General features: G+C 36.6%; 1 pseudogene; it reads right to left on the reverse strand.

Annotated features, from left to right (window-relative positions):
• On the reverse strand, positions 1–3069 carry LOC103945739 (annotated as a pseudogene).
• Between the last annotated feature and the right edge of the window lie 16767 nt (positions 3070–19836).

Raw genomic sequence — 19836 nt, forward strand, 5'->3', positions numbered from 1 at the left:
GAGAAAAATACCGTTTTCCTTTTTTCTTTGGGTTACAACAAACATTACATTTCACTTCAATCTTGGGTGGATATCAGTGAATTTAAAGAAGATCAATTGCTACTTGCATACATTTTATTTTGAGGAACGTGGTTGAGAATCATACCATATATGCCACAACTCAAACACCTACTGGAAATCTGTGATGCTCTAAATCAAGGAGTTGTAGAGAGCCTCTTAGTTCGCATTTAATTGATTGATTACCTACGGTTTATTTTCTGTCAACGTGATGTTGAGAAAGGGTATCAAGGGACCATCTAAATTCTAAAACGGTTTCATCTCCAACGTAAAGTAGTAACCACACCTTTCATTTTCTGACGAAAGAAACCCCCTTCTGAATGCTTGTTGCTAGTTCTCTCTTTGCCTTCTCCAAGCCGGCCCTGTTTTGTATACTCAGAAAAATGTAAAACTTGTTGAAAGGAATAAGGCAAGTCATTTGCAAGGGCTCAAAACAGGTAAAATTACTGACCTCTCATACTCATTCAGGGGACCAAGAGGGTATATTCCCTCAGCTCCAGTACAGCCAAGCCGTACCTTGGATGCAAAGAAGGGAAGTTCAGTAACCTACAGTAGGAATGCATTCCTTGTTAGCTATAAAAAGAATAGAGACAAGTTTATGAGATACACTCGGTCCACGCGAAGTCAAATAAAATGCTAGTAACATGCCTGAGAAGCCACAAATGCACATTCGACTATGCCAGCAACTCCTCGCAAGCCTCGGAGGCATGCATCTGCAAATTTAACAGCAGCATATGCCTGTATTTTTTTTCACTTGTAAGATTAACATGGATCCAAACAGCTAGAAACAAGGACTTGTGAAGAAATGGTGAACCAAAAATAAACTAAGCCAAAGAAAGAACTGTTAAAATTACTAACCATTGATAATGTTGCAGAACCAGCTCCAGCTTTTGCCTGAAAACAATGTCAAAATTGCCTAGTCAACTAACACTCTTGAGTCTCAAAATAAAATGGCAGCATGAGATTGCAAAAGGTTTTGAAGCAAGGCACCATTTATTAAACTTCCAATCATGTAAAAGAGATACTTAACTCCTCTAAAAGATGAAACTATAGTATTATTGTCATCATGGACTTAACTAAACAATCACAAAAGCTAAGTAGTGTGTCAAAGGACCATTTGAGTATTGAGCACACTTATTAGTAGCCTAGAGACAGTAATGCAGGTTTCTATACGAAGCAAAAGAGAATTCCTAGACTACTTAACCCTTTGCATAAGATCATATTACACACTTCAGGAATCCATGCCTACACACACTGAGGGAATAGCCAAAACTCTCAACACCATATGCATCCATTTACCAGAACATTATTTGTTCGCGTCCTAAATGGTAATTCATTGAGGAGCTAGCTCGTGATAACTAAATACCTTATCCCACCCTGTTCAATGAATATCATGTTGCAAACCCTAAATTGCACCTATTGCTGTACCATAACAACAAACAACTACAGCCACTCAGTTTCTCAAGATCCTTATGGCTTTTCAGCCTCCACTTCATTCAATTATCCCACCTGTTAAAGCATCTTCTGAGCTACTTTCTCAAAGTATAGAACTTATAATTCTTCCAAACTACTGTCTACCAGGTGTTGGGGCTGTATAACTAATTTCCAACACTTGTTCTTTGAAATTATTCTATAAATCCTATTCATTAAAAAAATAACAAATAAGAGGAAAAATCTATGATTATTTCCTTCACTTGAAGTTATGTAGAGTGTCAATGTAATACCAAATAACAAGCAACCACTCAAGAGCCTTAGCATTTTGTTACTCACCTCCACAACCTCAGTTCCACCATTCTGAATGCGATACGTTAGATCATCAACTTCTTTCGGGGTGAAAGAACATGGAGGCTTAACCTGCATAAAGCAATAGTAAGAATGGATTCAAATAAACTCTATGCCAACCTGTAAACAGACACATAGTTGAAAATCTGAAAATAAGCAGTCCCTACCTGAGACAGAAGAGGCAAAATTGTAACCCCTGCATGACCCCCAACAACGGGAACATCGATGTCCCTAGGATCAAGTCCCAAAACCTCTGCCTGCAATCATATTTCATAATCTGTAGCCAAAACGCGCAATTGGGTATCAATAAAAACATGATAATTGAGTTACTAAATGCATACCACAAAAGTATTGGCTCTAACAACATCAAGCATGGTAACTCCCAACAGTTTCTTAGGGTCAAAGGTACCGGCTTTTTTTAAAACTTCAGCAGCAATGGGCAGCACCTGGCGATTGCTTCACTGATAGTCTTGACAATTCCGGCATTGATGTTAAACAAATCGTCCCTTGTCATTCCGGGTTTTCGAGGCACGCCGGCCGGGATGATCACCAGTTCCATTCCGGTTAGCGCTTCGTCCAGTTGCTGCTGCCCCAAAAACCCGCGCACCTACAAAACCCAATAACCCAATTGTACAAGTTTCGAAATTTGTGAATTGAAATCGATGAATCAAAACAAATATGAAATTTGGAGTTTGGAGTTTGGGAGCTTACGACGGCGCCGGTGTCCATGTGGCTGATATCGGAGGTGACGCCGGGGGTGTTGACGATGTCGTATAGGTGGAGAACGGAGATCAAAGGGTTCATCTTCATCAACATGGCGAAAGGCTGGCCTATGCCGCCGGCTGCTCCGAGTATGGCTACTTTGTAACCAGCGGTACCGCCTTTGGCGCGGCAATTCAAGCGGCTAACAGTGGCAGCGTTCTCCATCTGGATATTTGGAGGGTCCAGATGGGCGGAGATTCTAGCAATCCGTTGATTCACGTTGACTTCTGAGCTAGGATGCTGCTGCATCGTGTGATCTTGTGAGGGGAAATTGATCTGATCGTCGATAAATAAATGAACAGAGAGGGAGATGGAGAGGGTGAGTGATGACGTGAAAGCTTTGCTGGGAAATTTGGAAGTCCGGAATATGGAAACTGATCTTATCCCAAGTTGAAGTTCCCAAAAACCAATAATATGACCGATCCGAACTTTCTGACTTCTGGCGCTTCGCAGCCCGGACCTGGCTTCTCATCCCATACACTCTCGTATCCCTATGTGCAATTACGGTTAAATTACGTCAATATTTTATATCATTGTTATTTTTTATCTTATTATATCTGTAAAAAAAATAGATAAATTAGAATTAAATGCCTCATGTTAGATTTTTCTAAATTAAACATAGGTTACTTTTCAACATTTGATTAAAGTACTTTTACTTTTAATTAAACTTTATATTCCGGATATATTCTTAATTTAAGTATTTTATAAATTCTTTTAAATCCATTTCTATGTAAAAAAAAAAAATGCACTCAATAATATTCATTGATTTATTGCTATTTTTATGGAATCTCATCCCTTCCTCAATTTAAGGATTCAACTATAACTATTGGGGTTCCAGATTAATGGGATGAAATATAGTTTTTCCAATTTCCAACTCAACATTTTATATAGATTATAAAAAAAACAATAGTTCGTTTATAATTAAAATTGAGATGTAGACTAGACTGCCTAATTTCATGTAATTGAAAATAAATTTGAATTTTTCAACAACTACTTATAGTAGAAAAGTGAACTAAGAGTTTTCACATTTTTATTTTTATTTAAAATGAGTCCTTATTCCAATAATTAATTATTAAGAGTTGACAAAATATTTTTTAGTGCAATGTTTTAATGTGAAAAGTTATCTTTTTTTTTGTTACACAACTTACACATAACATACTGACACACCCCGACCCAGAAAGTCCACTTGGACCCTGAATCGAGCTGTGCTGGCCGACACCTGGAAGGTGACGAAGCTATAAAATGTGATGGTGTATAAAAGTGAATAAATTTGAATCTAAAAGTGTCTAAATACCAAAGTGCGCTACAAGTGGGAGCGAATCCATTTCACACGCGATGTCAGAGTATAAGTAAGGTACAGTAGTGTGGGTAAGAATCATGCCCTTAAAAATAGCCACCAATACTAAGATTAGCTATATATCATCGTCGATACGAACTCAGGAGTTAAAACCTGAAGGGGTACAAAACAAAAAGTGTGAGTAAGCAGTAAAACCAAGCTTCCCAAAATTATTACCTTTCTAACAGTAATAACTCCTCGTTGTAATTCCCTTATCGTTTTCTATCTTACAGTACAACATATATACATATATCCAAACCATACTCAGAAATGACCAAAACCATAGTTTGCCATCAACTCCACCATACATTAATAAGCAGGCTAAATGAACTCAATCAATACAAAGTGATATATCAGTCAGAGTCATCTAAAATGACATGTACAACTTATCCATATCTCATCAATCATGGCTAGCATATAAGTCTGAGTCACCTTTAGTGACCTGTATGACTTATCCATATCTCATCAATCATGGCTAGCATATAAGTCGGAGTCACCTATAGTGACCTGTACGACTTATCCATATCTCATCAATCATGGCTAGCATATAAGTCGGAGTCACCTATAGTGACCTGTACGACTTATCCATATCTCATCAATCATGGCTAACCAATAGCTCAATAAGTATACCTGCACACGAGTCGGAACCACCTAAGGTGGTCTGTACGACAGGACTGGGTGTAAATAAATACGCTCAAGTGCTACGATCACGTGAAGACTGTGCGAATAATCGCGGGTCACCTACGAGTCGGAACCACCTAAAGTGGTCTGTACGACAGGACTGTGCACCTACCTTGGATCCAAGGTGAGCGTAAGGTGCGAGAGGTGAACATCACGTGAAGGACTGTGCCCTGGCCACGGGCGGGAGCACTAACACCGGGGTGCAGGTTTATGAGCTATACTATATCTCAACATAACATGTGCAACTCATGGCAACCAGTAAGACAATATCGAAGTGCCTAACACATAACTGTAGTCATGCTATAACGCAATCGATTCAACTAATACCATAAACTCACCTGAACTTACCTGGGTGTCCTGCGTTCACCTTTGCACTTAAAAGAATTCCCAATATTTATATGCAAGTAATATACATATGGATATACCATGATGCAATCTAATACTCAACCATGTCGTAGCATTTTCAATTATAAACAATACAGTGTGAAGTGTATAATCAATAACGCCCTACTCCCGAACTACTTATTTTCAGGGATAATTATCTATGACAACCCAATTAACACTAATTTAACTAACTAATTCACAAAACTAAAACTTGCCTTTACCAATTTCCTTCGCATTACTCAATTTCCCAAGCAAGGCTTTTGTCTCAAATATTTTATGGCTGCATCTAACGTCTCGTTAGACTGCCTACATACCCTAAACAGGGATCAAGCCATTCGTAGTTCATATAGTACTTCAAGCATTCACAATAATTATATATGAAAGTAATATACCTAATCAATTTAAAAGTGTCGATAGAACTCTCAATAATATGTACGATAAAAGGGAAAAGATGCACTCACCTGGAGTCCACGCTATGATTCTCTAGCGCACGCATCGAGGCGTCCTGAATGATTGGTCTCTGTGACCAATTATCAAATCACATTTCAGAATTCTTATCTATAGAATACGTAATTCACATAAAACACAACCTCAAGGGCATTCTAAAATAGTTTGAGACCCATTGACCACATGTCAACAGTCGATCAAAGATCGACGGTAAGGTCTACAACCCTGTATAACTCGACCCGGAAGATCCGCATATCAGATTTCCAATCCGTAACTCCCAACGATCCACAATATGTTTCTAGAATAACATATTAAAATTTCATTACGATCCAACGGTTGGATCTCCGCCATTTGCCCAAAACCAAGTGGACGTGAACATTTATTTTACTAACTTACAAATCCAATTCAAGAAGATCTGTAAGTCAGATTCCCGATCCATAAATTCCTATGATCTTTAAATATTACGTATTATAATGTATCCAAGTTTGGTGACGATCCAACGATCGGATCATCGATTCACATTTTTATTAAGTAACGTATCGTAACGAATTTAGGTTCCAACGATCAACCTACGTCATTCAAATGAAAAAACTAAATTCAAGACATTCGACATAGCCTAAAAATAGCATTGGCGGCCCGCTGGCCACGCGCAGCCGCCGGTGGCGGTCGGCTGCACCGACTCGCCGGAAAAATCCAACTATTTCCAAAAATTCTCAAACTTCACAGAAATGAAGATCTCAGTGAGTGGAGCAACTTTCATACCTGCCACGAAGTCCAAAAGTGGACAGAAGATGGTCAATCTTGCCCACAAAGCTGGCGGGTGCCTAAAACTTCCCGACGTCGATTCATTGTCTACGGTAGTCCAACGGGGTCAAGGTTGGTTGGGTTTTGCTCCTAGGATGATGGGCTACAAAGCCCAAGTGGTGGCATCAGCCATCACTTCGCCGATTTGCCGAAAAATCGAAAAGAGTGGCCAGAGCACCGTTGATTTTCGTCGACTTTCGTGGCCTCAAACCGCCACATACCATGGCTAATCAAGGTGGTTCTTGGGTGGGTTTTGTAGAGGGGAATGAGAGCTTCAAGATGGTGGTGGTGGCGTCGAAAAACTCCACCGGAGTTGGCCGGAATCGGCCTTGGAAAATGAGTGGTCGCGAGTGGGAAAAACCCACGGGAAAGCTGGGATTTTTTTTTTTCTTTTTTTCTTTTCTTCTTTCTATTTCTGATTGGGTCTCACCCTCTCCCTTAAATTTAATTGGTTCCTTCCTATTTGTGCCTAAATCAGATTGGCCACTTTCCCACAAGGTGGGAATTCAAATAATTTATAACTAAACTTTAAATAGCCATTTTCAAACGTCCATAACTATATTGTTAGAATCCGGACTCGCAAACGGCTTTCGCCTATGCGTTCACATCCACGAATACTACGAGACTATGCTAAAAGAATAAGTCCCACATCTCTCAAGTCGATGGTCAACGGAAGTCAAAGTCCTTGCCTCTAGGGCAATTTCGTAAATTCACGCTTTTAAAATAAAATAAAAACGTAAAATTTGGAATGGGTTGTCACACATACCATAAGTTTTGTACGTACCAAAATAAGGATAATACAACGTACTAATAACTTGGTACGTACTAAATAAAGAATTGCATAACGTACCAAAAGCAATATTTTATAACGTATCAAAATACTAATATGTACCCAGATTAAATTTATATAACGTACCAATAACGTACCAAATGATTGGTACATTATATTTAATATACATGTTTGGTACGTTATATTTGATTTATGTGCATGTTATATTTCATAATTGTATGTTAATAGGATGTTTATGTGTTTTTAGAATTTAAAACAACAAATTATTTGAATAAGAAAAATTCATTTTGAACGAATTATGATAAGATAAGATAGGATGTTTGTGGTGATTTTAGAATATTTGTGATATTATTTTCTGAACTAGTTGGTTAATTAAATACAATAAAAATCATAATTTTTAATTAAAAATTAGTAGAAGAATGTTTGATCAAAAATTTAAAAGTTATAGATGTTTGATTAAAAAAATCAAATTTGAGGCATCTATATCAAAATGCCCCTAAAAAAATCAATATAAAATGTTGACGTGGCTTAACTGTGATGCACAAAATAGGAGAGGATGGGAGTGTATGGGAACTGGGAGGGCAGAAAGCCGGGTCCTCACAGCCCACCCTTCTTCTAATATTTTAGGAGCAGGATTCTCTCCCTCTTATTACCATCCCCTCCTCTCACATTCTTCTTTTTGTCATATTTTCTTTATAAAAAAATTCAAAACAAGATGTAGACATGGCGTAATTGCAACCGTTTAAATAGAAGGGGATAGAATGAGAGAGAGATTAGAATGGGAGAGAATCCTACTCTCATTGGAAATACCCTAACTCTAGAGTTTTATCTAAAATTAAATATGAATTTGCATATAACTCAAAAGTCAAATATTACCCTAGCTATTTTAGTGCACTGAAGACAGATAGTCAAATTTAAACTCGGGTATAAATTTGACTCTGAACTTTATGATCAGTTGGAGATAATTTCATTATTATTGTATCTAACAGCAAAAAGAATTGACGTGTAACAAATAAATTATCCAAAGACAAAATTAGAGCATTGGTCTCCGAACTTTAGTTGAATTTGAGCTTGGGTCATTAAACTAAAACTCATATCCTTGGACTTATCACAATATGGAGCAATGATCATTCTGTGTAATTTAGCATGAACTTTCATCCTTTATTTGCCCATTTAAATCTTTATTTTTTAGAAAGTGGGGATGGGACAGATGACCCCATGGAGGATATCCTAACACCCTAGAATCTTGAAAGTTCTAATTGTGTTACCCAAATAGATTGTTGATCAACATTGTTGACAAGTTCATAGATAAATATCCATAGATTTTTTAGTACAGTGGTCAAAACTCCAATTGAGCCAAAGTTTATATACTAATGATCCAATTTTCTCTTCCAAGATTACCATTTCTTAATAAATAATAAACTTAGTACACAAAGGAATTCTACCATGCATCACGGGTAGGCTTAATTATAGCAATAACCCTTGAACTTGACGAATTTAGTTGTGTCCCTACAAACTATAATAATAGCTCCAAGGGTCCTCCCACTCCACCTAGTGCCGCTTGGTTAATCCATCTATTAATTTTGTTAGTTTTTAGTCAAATATGGAGACAACATAGTAATTTCACCTCGCAAAAATTGAATAGAAAACTAAAAACTAAAAAAAAAAAGGGTTGGTTGGGTTGTACGGCGACGTTGGTGAGGGAGGATGGACCAGGTAAGTTGGCTTCCACGTTAAGTGAAAGGAAGGGGGCAGGGCTGAATAATGAGGCAGGGGTTGGGGTTGTATTGGGTGAGGGAGAAGGTGAGGTATGAGGTGGTATGATATGGGGAGCAGGGGACGAAAGAGTCAGAGATGAATATGGAGAAAGATGAGAGATTTTTTCAAGTAGCAAGTATTTAAGTGGAGGAATTGATATATTTTTTTGTCTCTCGACACTCGTTGTCCTCTTGAAATTTACATTATGTTAATCAGGAAATTGGTTTGTTAGGGTAGAGATATTCGTTATTGGTAACCATGGATGACGATGAAAGATGGGAGGTGCTCGAGAAATGTATGGGATGAAGATGAAGAAGACAAAGGTTATAGAAGAATTTGGGGGAAATATTCAGGAGATATCAGCAACATATAATTCCAATTGGCAAACATCTATAGTTATATTATAAACAATATTGTGTGAACATATAAACATGCCTTGTGTTCAAAATGTATCAGCAATATCATTGAAAAATGTCTTTATTAAGCTAATACAAGGCATCTTATCAATAATATCTATACTATATCAATACTATATGAACATCGTATCGATAATATCTATGCTATCTCAATATATCATTTTTATATATGGGTACTTTAGACACTTCATCTTTCCGCCCCTATCATTCATGTCTTTCGTTTATATCTCTCCTATCTTTCTGACACGTCCCAACCCAAATATCCAAATGACACTTGAAAGGCACATGCTGACCGACATCCAAGGGTGACGAAAGCCATGAATAAATGAATATGCGAAAATATGGAAGGACAAGTAAACCAGAAATCATGCAACAACAATAATCCAATTTAAACATGAATGAGATAGAGCATCCAACGGTCACAATTCCAAAATATAGGATGTATGAATATATCCAAAGCATACCACTAGACAAAAGTGCTAGAGAAAGGTAAAACAACAAGTAACAAATGATAAAAAGAAGCCATACTCAAGCAGAAGGATGCAAAGTCACTGGTAGGGGAAAGCCTCGATGCTCAAATCATAATCCTCGTCACTATGTCCTGAGGGGGTGCAAAAACAGAAAAGGTGAGTGGACCATAATTTATAATAATACTAATAATAGGTAAACTATTTTATTTCTGAACATACTAATCGCCTCAATTTTGAAAACACATATATAATACTACATAGTAGCTTTCCGAAAACTCTACATGCCATAAAAACATTTGTAAACATGTATGTATAAAACAATGCTCAATAATGAGCTATCGTCGCCCGAAGGTAAATCCGTAAATCTCGATGATGTTGTACTTACTAGGGGTATCATAGTCACCTGAAGGCGGTACCTGTCCATCACCTAAAGGTGAAGCTGAGTAACCTGTCTTTCACCCGAAGGTGAAACTGAATAACCTGTCCATGACCCGAATGTAAAGCTAAGTAACTTGTCCATCACCCAAATATGAAGCTGAATAAAAGAGCATAACATTCACACCAACACTAGTCGTGGCTAGTGAAGCTATTCGACATTGGTTTCGCCAGTGAAGCTAGGGGTAAATCATAAATATCATCAATTGTGTCATATGACCATAGATGTCATACCCGTGTTGTGTGTATGTGTTGTATGATAACCCACTAGGTAAGTACCAAGAATATTTCTCAAAACCTCGTATTAAAACACTGGAGCTCAAAGGCTTAAAACCTCATTTCATAAATCATAGTAAATCATAATCGTAAATCTGTAAAATAAATCATATTCGTAATCCATAGAATTTCATATACAAAAATATAATAATTCATAACCTTTTGTAAAACGTAAGTGCTATAAATCATAAATAATGCATAAAACGTAAAATCATGAAAGCATACTTTTCGTGAATGCAATCCTAATATTTTATAAAAAACATGAAAGTTAAAAAAGGGTTCACTTACAAGTATTCTGCTACTGGAGAGCCACTCGAACTAGGGAGGACTGGATCACTTCCTACCAATGTACCTAAACACAAATGGAGATCATTTAATAAAACTCTACTAAAATGATAGAATTTCAGAAAATGGACACTGGATTTGGATTTGACACATTGAAAAACCTAAAGAAGGACCTCAAGTTCCCCCACGTGTTGCCACAGGGCGATGGCTCGGAAAGCTACACGCAGCCGCAGTGCCGAGTTGAGTCAACGGCACCGAAGCACAATACCTTGGACGGAGGTGTGTGTGCTCCACGCGCCAACCACAACGCGCACCCACGTGCCAGCCCAAGATCTGTGACTGGCTCCAGGTCAGTTCAAATCTAGGTCAGGTTTAGGCTTGGATAGCTGGATTGGGCCTGTTTTTTTATCAGGTTTGGGCCTAGGTTATAGGGTTTGATCTAGGTTATAGTAATTGGGGTTGGGCCTAGTTCTGATTTGGGCTACTAGGTTAATGAGCCGGCTTATTGGTTTGAATCTACCCCAAAAGTTTAGATCGAATATTGTGCTGGGTTTTTGGTTCAGGGTCAGGTCAATCCATTTTCAGGCTGTGGGTTCAGCCAGAGTCTGGGCAATACTTCCCAAGCTTCATTTGAGCTCAAATCAACACCATTTGCAATGATTCAAAATCCCAAACGAAGTTAAGAGAGTAAGGATTCGAGTTGTACCAAGATGGGGTTGAGTCGAGGTCGAGATCGGCCGAAAAATGGCCTGCAACTTATGACCTTTCACCGGAAAAACTGGAAAAATGCTTCCCTGAGTTGTTTCTGCATTCAAATGTCACCCAAGTTCTCAAGACTACCCTAATCTAACCTAAAACATGATCTAAAGGAGTTCTAGGATGCTCACCTTAACTGCAAACAACGGAACTCGCCGGTGAAATGCAAGCACATTAATTATGCTACAGTGTCGAGCAAGGAAGAAAGATAGTGAAATCGGATAAGGGTAAAGGAGAGAAGAGCAAGTCCATGTGATGGTGATAATGGTGTGGTCGTTGTGGTTGTTGTCTATATGTATGTGGGTATGCGTGTGTGCTCGCCATAAACGAGAGAAGAGAGTAGAGACGAGAGAGAGAGAAAGGAGAATTCTAAAGAGAGAAATGTCACGGAAGTGGGGAGAAAAGGGCACCATAAATGGGGTGAAATGAACGCCACGTGTCAGCCATGTAAAGGTCCAAAGTGGAGAAATATCTCCACTTGTGAAATTACCAAAATGCCATTGTCGTTCAAAAATCGTACAAGTTTCGATTTAGCTCCAAATTAGATTTTGATCGCGCCTACGCGTTCGTACTAACGAGAGCTACGGAAATAAAATAGACGAAAATTTCTGACATGTCGACAGACGAAAATCAACAAAAGTCAACCTTTCTATCACTAAGGGTATTTTTGTAATTTTAACTAATTAAAACGAAAATTTCTAAACGAGTCATTACACTTTCTTTCTATTTCAGCAATGAAACTTTGAATTCTTTCTATTTTAGCTAATTTCCCTTTCTTTTTTTTTTTTTTTTTATGTCTTTAGACATAAGGTGGTACACTACATGTTATAATGCAAGTGGATAATGAAACTAATATGTCACTTTATGTTATACTTTCTAATGTTTCTCCACTTAAATGATGACACCACATGTTATAATTGTGGGGCCAAGATAATCCGGCGCTAAAGTAAGACAGAACGGAACATGAATACCCCAAAAGTCCATTCAATTAACTTATTAACTCCGATCAGACTGAGCTGCACAAACAAACCAATGATGCCAGCATCATCCAAGCATATTGAAAAGCATTTTCACAAGATTAGAGAATTTGTGAAAAACAAGAAGGTTCAAGTACAAAGAGTTGACACTGCAAAAAATGTAGTGGACCCATTCACTAAGGTGATGACATAAAAGCAGCTTGATCAACATTTAGATAGCATGGGTGTGCCTCATTGGCTTTAGTGCAAGTGGGAGATTGTTGGAGTTAGGCCCTAAAAGACAGTTTATGTAATATTGGATATTATGTAATAACTCCATATTAATTAATTAATAAAAGGATATGTTTTATTCATTCATGAGTTTGGCTTTATATTATAATGATAATATACTATAGATGAGTCCATAGCATTTAAGGTACGAAAAACAATGTCCTAAATGAGGTTAGGGTAAGGAGACTTGTATTACATAGTCACTTAGTCCTTAAATAAACTTCTTAGTTGTTTCGAAAGTCAACTGGACATTGACTATCTAGAAAAAAGGTCGGTGTATATCGCATTAATGTTAGAATGGTCTCATGCTACGCATGTTGGACATGTGATGAATATACATGTGCTTGTCTGTTAGACAAAGTCACTGAAAACTAACCATCCAATAAGCTTAAACATATAGATAATGTTACAAAACTTCTGGTTGTAGTATCCAAATAATTCTTAGACTTAAAACATCATAGGTATCTTATATTTGTAGATATGACCTTTGATTTTCCTTAAAGCCCTTAATGAGATCGCATGGCCTAATAGTGTGATATTCGGGTTCATATGAGTAAGTATGAAGGTACATGAATGTGTAATAAGGAATCTATCCCCATCTGATAATTGTTCAATAGAATGAGATATGCCTCAAAGCCACTTGAAGATTCATCTTGGAAATCTCTAGCCATAGTCGCTGTTGATCAATCTATATTGGTAAGAAATCATTTAACATGAGATTCATCATGGTGTTCATAGATGACTGTTCATGATTTGACTTTAATTCCATATCACATAAATCTTGATCAAGATATGAATGATCAAAGAACTTAATTGCCTTATAACTACAATTAAGTTCGAAATAGTATTATGATTAATTTGCGTACACTTTTACTAATTTGGGTAGCCATGACAAGTTGCTAAATGTCACTCATTATTTGTGTAATTAATTTCATTGTCAGCATTAGCTAGAACCTAAGAGGTCACACACATATGATAAATTCTTAGAACGTTATATGGATGATGATTACAAATAATTAATTGTTAATTATATTGGATTAATTACTTTGGTTTACTAGACATGATTTAAATTAAATAGGCAATGAGCCTTATTTAATTCAAAGGGGTCCAAGTCATAAATCCAAAGTGGGTAAGTGAGTGGGATTGGAGTGTGGGATAAAACCCAACCGCCAAACCCTAAGGAGGTGCTGCAATAAATACTCCTTGTGTTCTCTTAATGTGCGCAATGCAAAAGTTGTTCAGTTTTCTCCCTCAAATAAAAGGGAGAGAAAACCCTATGCCAAAACACCTTAGTGCTGCCCATTTTATACTAATCCAAGTGAGATATATTGTTCTCATATTTAAATCAATCACTCTATCATCCAACGCTAGATTTATCAATGTGGATGATCTTAGAGACTCAACACTTGGGGAGTTTCACGTGATCAATCATGAAGAGGAAGATTGCAAGCATAGGGATGATCCAATCATGCGTCGTGCACGTGGCTAGATATTCAAGTAGGTTAATCTCTTCTACTTCTTTGTTTGTTGCTTGATCAATTACAATGAATCAAATATATAATTGGCATAACATATTGTATGTTTTTATTATTACTTTTCACTGTGTATTTGATTAGTTGAATTAAACTATTTCCAATAATATGCCCGGAAACCGAACAATAACCTCTATATCAAATACTTATTATTCTTCTGCAAGTTTTAGTAATTATTCTTACTTAGCCAGCAAGGCAATCTGAACATGTCGAATTAACATTAAGATCTAGAGATCATTCAAACACGAATTTCACTTTCTCATCCTTAATCCGATCAATGTGTCAAAAGCAAGTCTTAGAGTAAAAGATTTTTCATGGGTCTTAGACTTGAAGTCCGAATAGGGTGGTAATCTGATTGTCACAGTCAAATTTTTTGTAAACACTAAGCTTAGGAGATAGCATTTTTCGTTGCAATGTTATCAAGGTGAGCTTAGAGTTCTGTCATAGGCATACAAGCTTAATCGTGTTTAACTCCACGACTCAAACTCCAAAGTTGGTTTACTTTGAAAAATTGTTCGATTAAATTTTATTCCATGATAAGAAAGTAGAGGATGAAATGTCCTAAGTATTTTACCCTAACAAGATCAATTACTTGAGTAAATAACACTTAGCAAAAATGTGTGAGCAAGCTTTTATTAGATAGAATAATCAAAGTCCCATAAATAGGGAAAAATGAGTACAATTTCGGTGGAGACAAGCCCTCACCCCTGACGCAAAATTTCTCTAATCCATTATTTTCCAATAGAGATCCTTGTTGTTGCAGCTTGCCTAGCTCACTTTAAGAGGATGCCGAGAAGGCTTCAATGAAGAAGAACCTGCTCAAGAATCTCGTCACTCTGCTCAAGTTAAACTCGCATGCAAAGATTGCGAGAAGGATGTCGCATTTGGCTAAGGAGCATAGTATGAAGCTAAGAAAGGGAAACTTGATAAGGGAAATGAATTCACCCTTAAAAAGTTGCTGATCATCCTTATTCCATTCAATAATTCCTCATAACAACGAATAAGAGTATCTCTAATTTCTTGGCTACGTATCCTAATCATTGAAGGCTCAAAGTGAGGGATGGGTTCAAGCAGTGAAATATTGAGAAAAATCATGTTTTCATCAGAAATATGGAAAAAAAAAAAAAAGATTTAGAAGAAGCAGAAGTGAACCTGTTCTACTTATAGAAGATTTTATGAGTAATCTCAACATTGAATCCAAAGAGTTTTTGTGTTGACATCTATTGTCTGATAGCCGGAATTACTTGGAGATGGCGAAAAGCAACCCTTCGCTCCTCATGTGTGCGAGAAGTGAAGTTTTTTCATCATTGTCATCTTAAAGTCATAGCTTTTGAGGCCCCACATCTAAATCTGGAACACCTCAATTACCATGCAACAGTAACGAGGTTAGAATGCCACATGTAAGAAGAAATTAAACATTATGTATTTCGATTTACTCTGACAGGTATGGCCTTTGGATAACTATTTATCCTCTAGAACCCATTTAGATACATAGTTAAGAGTAATTGTGAGACCATGATTTTGTAGGGCCGCAAAAGAAGGATCAAAATACAATATCTCAGAAGTTTGGTCAATAAACTCAACAGCTCTGATCAAACTAAGCTGCACAAATGGACCAACGATGCAACTATCATCTTGTGCTCCAGAAAGGTAAGCGAAGTTCACCAACTTTGCTAAGATTAACAATTCTTGTTCAACAAGATACAGAAGCCTAATCCAATTAACAATCATATAAGTTTTCTATATTCATGGAGATTCTTACAATCTGGAGATTAGTGTGCATCACAAGTAATCACACTCCTATGATGCAATATCTCCTCTTAGATATCCTCTTGGATTCTCCTTGTTTAATATGGATTTTATATCCTAAAAAAACTCTATGTTGACTAGTATAAAAACACTCTTCTAAGATTCCCCTCTAGCAACATAGTTCAATATAAGCAATTTAATCACAAGCACTAATACATTGTTGAAAATATGTACTATAGAAAATGCGAAAGATCATAATTTTAATCTATATTTTATAAACCATATGATTTGACAATTGATGATTTTTTTTTTTACCTTTTTTTAATACTTGAAGAAGTAATTCAACGATCAGCTACCAGATCATGTGATTTACGGTTAAAAAAAAGAATCTCCCTACCATCACTTATAAAATATTGGAGTAGGATTCTCTCCTCTCCTAATCTCTCTCCCCTTCCATCCCTTCTTATTTAAACAGTTGCGATTACGCCACGTCTACATCTTATTTTGAAATTTTTATATAGAAAATAAGACAAAAGTGTGAGAGGAGGGGATGAAAGGAGATGGTAATAGGAGGGGGAGAATCTTACCCCATTTCCAATGAATTGGAAAAGTTAAATAAAAAAGTTATATTTGACTCAATTCCAATGTTCTTAAAAACAGCCTAGGCGGCCACCTAGGCGCTAGGTGGTGGTGACCCAAGGCGTTTTCTTGCAAATCAGTTAAAAAAAAAAATTCCTATCTACATTACTATATTTCCTTATTTTCCTCCTATTTTGCATTTTGTATGGTTTTAATTGGGAACTTATTGTACATGTGTCATTCTACAATACTCCTCACTATGGTTCTATGAGATATATGCTTAATGTGTTTTTAAATTTTGGACTTGTTAGATACTCTTTTTGCATTTTATTATTCTTTTATTATCTTATCCATGGATTTCATACAAGTTTAAATTTTTGTAAGTGTCAATATGCACTTATTTACAAGATATACAAGAAATTTACCTAAATCCGTCTAGGCCGCCTAGCCGCCTAGGTGCTAGGCGTCAGTCCGCCGCCCGACTAGCGCCTAGCGTTTTTTAAAACCTTGCTCAATTCGTCTCAAAAGTATATATTAAGGTGGGGTCATATATGATTTTTGAGTTGATGTAAAGTTATATTTGACTTTGAATAGACTCTAAACTTAGGAGTGGGCATTTGAAATTGTGATGCCAAAACCATACTAATATTCTCACATACTGTCTCGATACAATTGAGTTTTTTATATAACGAAGTATTTACACTAAGGGGTGGAAAATTGGTTTCGAACTTGTCATTCACAAGATTTGAACCTAAAACTTCTCACTTACAATAGAAAAGGAATACAACTAAACTATAATACTAAATAACAATACAACTCAATTTTCTTAAAGAAATTTTCAAAAATTATCATACTTTAGGTTCTAGAAATGATTCATTCAGACTCATAAGCCCACAACCATTTTTTGGGCCTCCAGAAAATACCCCATTCTTCATTCTTGTATTTCATAAGATGGAGCCCAATTTTCTAAACCCTAAAAATAAAGACCAGTTAAAAAATACTAGTTTTTTTTTGGAGCAAAACGATATTATCTACACTAAGGGGGTGTGAGAATGAACCAAGTCTCACAATGAGCTAGCAATAATGTGGTTCAAATTCTCCTTTAGAAAAAATCAAACATAAGGCCTATTACTTACAAGTAAAGATGAATATCAGTAGAATGTAGTACTAAAACGCAACTAGTTAAGAATTAGATATAAGGAGATTCAAAGTTTGAGGAGAATAGAACACACTTCACATCAAGGTTTAGGAAAATAGTTGAGTCCTGTCTTTGGTGGCAAGCCTTTGCCCTTGATTGCCAATCAAAAGATAAAACTCATCCTTTATGAAGGAAACCGGTTGAAAGAACATATCGCACATCTTGTGGCTTCGTAATGTCGCCTAAACCATCCTTTAAGCTCTTTGATAGGAATGTTTTTGGGCTGCATAAACCATCATTTGTACCTTGCTAATGTCTCCTGAATTTCATCACCAAATATGTCTCTTAGGTTCATCTATCTAATGTTTTGTAATGCATTTCTTATTAATTTTGCTTGAATTGGTTAGTACATGATAATCACTCATCCAAACATAACATAATTAATCTTTGAGTGCCCTAGTAAATTTAATTTTAAATTACTAGCCTAAGTGCTAAGAGTAAGACGAATGGTAAATCAAAATGCAAGCACAAATTCAGTTCTGCCCAGCAGGCTGTGAACTGTTTTGTCGGCCTTTTTGTTTCCATTGGTAGAGGCACTCGAAAAGCACTAAAATAGTGAGCTTCTAGATTAACAGCACGTCGCTTTTGGTGTCTTATATTGTGGAGAAAGTTTTGATGGGTTCCTTTGAAAATGTTCGTACTAGAGAATAATTGACGTTTAAGGCACAATACCACCACCAGTCGTGCTCCAAATTTTTTATGGATCAACTTTAAATCATGATTTCATAGTAATTGAAGATTATTTAATTAGTAAAAGTAAGATGTTAATTTTAATTAAGTTGAATATTGATTGTTTAACTTTATATGAACATATTGTCTAAAGAATTTTTTTTTTTTTAAAGGCCATTTTAGTAGATCCGCACAGAGCTCCTAAAATGTCAGAGACCGGCCTGACCACCACCACCACCCTTTTATTGTCCACGGGGTGGATAATGGATATTTATTTATACTAACTTAAATAACTCACAAATATCACTTAGTACTACGGTCTAGTAGTATTCTTCTTCAATTGTAAGTGAAAGGTCTTAGGTTCGATTCTTGTCAAAGACAAATTTGAACCACATTATTGCTAGCTCATTGTGAGGCTAAGCCCACCCTCTCCCTCTTAGCATAAATAAGATTTTTTGTTAAAAAAAATAAAAAATAAAAAAACTCAAATAATCCCATTATTTCTTTTGGAAAAAGTACTATTTTTTGTTCATCCCTCATAGTACATTAGGTCGGTCTTTCCCTCTTCCTAATATGAGAATAATCATAATTAAATGGGTGAAAGGAAAGAAAGGCTTACTTTCTGTCTTACCAGAAAACGAAGTCATTGTACGATTGGAGTTGCAGGGACACTTCGAAAAAAAAAATGTTTTTCACTAATTGTATAATAACATGTAGTATTTCACTCCGTGCTCTGGACACACTGAAAAGTTTTGCGTTTCACAGGCCAAATTTAACTGCATGGCCTAAAACAAATGCTTCTTCATTTTCCGATCTCGTTCTTCAGGCCCCAATCTATATAACCGTATCTCTCCCTCTCTCACTCTTCTCCCATAGTCTCTCTCTCTCCCTCTCTCTCTGTGAAGGAGAAAGAAGCTGGAGGGAAGAAGCCAGAAGAAGAAAATAAGGGAAGAAAAGAGACGGACTAAGTGGCGGGGTCCAGCTTTGGGCAAGCAAAGTCATCTCATCAGTAATGGCGCAAGACATAGAAGACAAGGACTACTTGTTTCTCCACCACCACTGCCCAATATCAAGTGCATTGACCAAAATGCCCTGCCCTACCCTACATATGAAGACATTCCATTGATCCATTGGGGCATGATCAGAGGTCACTTTCAAACAAATCCCAAGAAGGAAGAAGTGGTGGATCAATTAATGTAACTGATCTCTTATAGGTTTTGTGTAGAAAGAGTACCAACTCAAACAACACCATTCCTTGCTAGAAATTTTAGAGGCAGACAGGATGGAGCCAGGCAATTCTAATTACAGTTTTCTCATGTATTTTCTATTTGGTAGATTCCAAAGTAATTCTACATATTGTTATTGTTTAAGATTTATATATACATATACCAGCCACCCTTCAATTCTTTCTGTGTGTGATTCT

The sequence above is a fragment of a genome, unplaced genomic scaffold (genome assembly GCF_019419815.1).
Source record: "Pyrus x bretschneideri cultivar Hongxiangsu unplaced genomic scaffold, Pyrus_bretschneideri_v1 Contig18, whole genome shotgun sequence".
Taxonomy (NCBI): Eukaryota; Viridiplantae; Streptophyta; class Magnoliopsida; order Rosales; family Rosaceae; genus Pyrus; species Pyrus x bretschneideri.